Source organism: Macrobrachium nipponense, chromosome 43, assembly GCF_015104395.2.
Source record: "Macrobrachium nipponense isolate FS-2020 chromosome 43, ASM1510439v2, whole genome shotgun sequence".
NCBI lineage: Eukaryota > Metazoa > Arthropoda > Malacostraca > Decapoda > Palaemonidae > Macrobrachium > Macrobrachium nipponense.
The window spans coordinates 5,514,279-5,518,443 of NC_061104.1; the positions used below are offsets into that span (position 1 = coordinate 5,514,279).

At 33.0% G+C, this 4,165-nt stretch overlaps 2 protein-coding genes across 4 annotated transcripts in view; both read left to right on the forward strand.

Annotated features, from left to right (window-relative positions):
• The window catches only part of LOC135214010 (uncharacterized), a 141,659-nt gene that overhangs the window by 114,133 nt on the left and 23,361 nt on the right, over positions 1 to 4,165 (forward strand). The gene's annotated exons all lie outside the window — the stretch shown is intronic.
• LOC135214009 (angiopoietin-2-like) overlaps positions 1 to 4,165 on the forward strand; it is a 131,594-nt gene that overhangs the window by 92,925 nt on the left and 34,504 nt on the right. The gene's annotated exons all lie outside the window — the stretch shown is intronic.

The window sequence follows — 4,165 nt, forward strand, 5'->3', positions numbered from 1 at the left end:
GAAGTATTAGTATTTAGAGAGAGAGAGAGAGACCTTACAGACCTTACATCTTGTTCGGGTTGCCCCAGGTCCCTCAGTGTGAGGCACCTCTAATGTCTACCAGAGAGTTGCTAGTACATCTTCCGGTATATTTTGCATCTTCCAATCTTGGATGGTCTGGGATGCAGTTTAGATATTTGTCGAGCTTATTCTTAAACACATCTACGCTCACTCCTAATATATTCCTCAGATGAGCTGGCAACGCATTGAATAGACGCTGCATTATCGATGCTGGTGCGTAGTGGATTAATGTCCTGTGTGCTTTCCTTATTTTTCCTGGTATAGTTTTGGGCACTATTAATCTACCTCTGCTTGCTCTTTCTGATATTTTTAGTTCCATGATATTTTCTGCTATTCCTTCTATCTGTTTCCATGCCTGAATTATCATGTAGCGTTCTCTCTCCTTTCTAGACTATATAATTTTAAGAATTGTAGTCTTTCCCAGTAGTCAAGGTCTTTAACTTCTCTATTCTAGCTGTAAAGGACCTTTGTACACCTCTATATTTGCTGCAATATCCTTTTGATAGTGTGGGTACCATATCATATTGCAATATTCAAGTGGACTACGAACATATGTTTTTATAAAAGCATAATCATGTGTTCAGCTTTTCTTGTTTTGAAGTGCCGTAACAACATTTCCCTTTTTGCTTTACATTTTGCCAACAGAGTTGCTATTTGATCATTGCATAACATGTTTCCTATTCATCATCACACCAAGGTCTTTAACTGCTTCCTTATTTGTGATTGTCTCATTATTAGGTCCCCTTATATGCATAATAGCTTTCTTTCTCTGTCTCCATAATTTATTGATTCAAATTTATCAGAGTTAAATACCATCCTATTTACCTCTGCCCAATCATATACTTGGTTAAGGTCTCTTTGTAGAGCGTTCCTATCTTCATCACAAGTAATTTCTCTACTTATTCTTGTGTCATCTGCGAAACTACTCACTACGAATCACCTTACATTATTGTCTATGTCTTCAATCATAATAACAACAGTATTTGCAGCTAACGCCGTACCTGTCGGCAACACCGGATATTACCTTGGCTTCATCCGATTTCTCGTCGTTTGCAATAACTATCTGTTTTCTGTTGTGTAAAAATTCTTTTAACCATCTTGCCTACTTTATCCACGATATTGTGTTTTCTAATTTTCTTCGCTAACATATTATGGTCTACTTTATCAAAAGCTTTTGCAAAGTCTAAATAACCACATCTGTTTCATTTCCGCTTTTTCATATTTTTGAATATGTTCTCACGGTGGACTAACAGTTGGGTTTGTGTACTTTTTCCGGGTACGAAACCATGTTGTCCTTTATTAAAACAAATTATTTTTTATTAACTGTTTCAATATTTTATTTTTTTTCATTACCCTTTCATACACTTTCATAATATGTGATGTTAGATCACAGGCCTATAATTACTTGCCTCTAGTCTGATCCACTTTTGAAAGTAGGGGTAATATATGCTAATTTGTGCTCATCATAAATCTTGCCTGTATCTACACTTTGTCTTAATAATATTGCAAGTGGCTTTGCGATAGAATGACTACTTCTTTAACAAAATAGCAGGAATTCCATCAGGCCCTGCAGCAGCTCCATTTTTAATTTCATTAATAGCCTGCACAATATCAGCTTCATTAATATCATGTCAGCTAAATATTCACTATTTTCGTCCCTTACTTCTATATCATTATCTTCATTATCTATTCTAGGGGTGAATTCTCTCTTATATCGTTCTGCCAGTATGTTGCAAATTTCCTTTTTTTCATTCGTTAATCTCCCTTCAATTCTTAGAGGGCCTATTTCTATTCTTCTTTTATTCATCTTCTTCGCATATGAGTATAATAGTTTGGGATTTTGCTTGATATTTAATAGGGTTTTTTCTTCCAAGTCCGTTTTTCATTTTCTTTTGATTGTATATCTTTTGTTCTGCATTTTCTATCTTACTTTTTAGTTTCTATAACTTTCCATGCATTTTTTTTTTTTGCTAGACCTTTTTTCCACTTTCTGATTTTCTGGAACAAGATCCTTCTGTCTCTTGGTATGCATGACTGATGTTTACTTTTCTTCTTCGGTATATATTTATCCACTATTTTCTCTAATATTTTATATAATATCTCCGTATTTACCTTTATGTCATCACTTACGAAAATATTATCCCAATCTTTATTTAATTCTTCATTTATTTCTGACATTTTATATTTTACTGTAGAAGTTGTATTTTCCATATCCTTCCACTTTTTCATTTCTTGCTTATCTCGTTTTCACTTGCTTTGGGTGATGGACTGTTAATTCTATGACATTATGGTCTGAAATACTCGCATTATAAACTATTATTTCTTTAACATAATTCATCTCGTTCACAAATACTAGGTCTAAAGTATTTTTCCTTTCTTGTTGGCAGGTGATTTATTTGTTGAATTGAATGTTGTATTCTAGTAGCAATAATCTAATAGTTTTCTTTTTGCGAATTGCCTCTTATCTTCTGCACTACTATTACTCTCTTTTTTATATGTATAAGTACATCCACAATCTCCTATTCGTTCTTTCCAGTCTACGAAAGGAAAGTTGAAGTCTCCAGATAGGAGAATAGTCCAGTCCTTGTGATTCTACATATATCATCCAATTTATTTTTCTATTATTAAGTCAAACTCTTTAGTATTAGGAGGTCTATATATTACTATGTTTTCATTAATTTTTCAGATTCAATTCTACCCGCTATTAGTTCACATTCTGAGTTACTATATTTCTCATATATTTTTCCTTGTTTTTTGTCTTTCCCATATATTGCGGTTCCCCCTTGATTCCTATTTTTTCTATCTATCTGATCTATAAGTTTGAAACCCCTTTTGATTGATCATCATTCCCCAGTCTCTTGGGAATACCTAGGTTTCACTTATATTCATTATATCTATTTTCTTTTTTCAATTTGGGTTAGTTCTTCTAAGTACTGCTATTTTTCTTTTTGAGTTACTCGTAACTAAACCCTGCGCCTATTCATCACTAGATGGTTTTGCGTGTTTTCTACCTTCATTTAATATTGGTAATAATAAGGATTTCCCATGTCTGTTTCCTGTTCTGGTATGTTGTTCTTTTTTCATTTCAGAAATTCTGACATTAAAATATCCAACTTTTCCATAATATTTGTTCTTCCTTCATCATAATTATTCATTTGTGTCTGAATCTGCAATTTTCTCCAATATACTCCAATATCCCTTGCTAATAAATAAAAACAGTTATTATCTCTTGAGTAGAATCTTGGAGCTGATGCATTGAAATTTTTTGCTGCACTCTGCATATCTTGCTTATAAAAACTTGCTTTTTTCTTTTTATCGTGATGATGCTCTTTACGTATTTTTATTCCTCTCTTTATTTGTTTCTTTCTTATTTGGATTTTATTACTTGATTGGATTTATTTATTTTGATTTTTTCATGGCTACAGGGTGCATATATTTACATTTTTTGTCGAACTTACATCCTTTTCCTTCTTTTAGGTTTTTGCATATTTTTGGATGTAGATCTCTGCAATCATCCTCATATCCATCTAAGTATGCACATTTACCATATATTTCATAGTTGTGACATACCTTAGGATGTTTGTAGTAACATTTTTCTCCATATCTGCAATTCCCTCTTTTCAAAAGGTTGCAGACTTTGTCTTTCTTGTCTATTTTTACTTCTTTCCCGTCATTGTGTAGATCTGGGTAGAGCCTCATCGGGATTTTCTTTTGTGTTGTCATCGTAATTTATTTCTTGTAAGTATGCTGCTTTATGCCTCATATGTAGTATCAATGAGTATCTCTGCATCCATACTTTTATCTTGTTCTTTGTTTTCCTTATCTTTTTTCTGTCATTTCAGTTTTGTTTATTTTTCTTACTTCTTACGTTTTCCTCTTCTTCTTCTTCTCTTCCTCTTCTTCTTCTTCTTCATCCTCAACTATTTGTACATTCAATCTTGATTTAATAACATTGTCTATCCATGGTAGACATGTTGAGCAAAACATTCTTGTATTTTCTCATATCTTGCATTACCTCAGCACACTGTGGATGGGTCGGAATGTTGCATGCAGCACATTTTCTGATTAGGTTTTGTGGATTAACTATGCTATACCACACCTTACA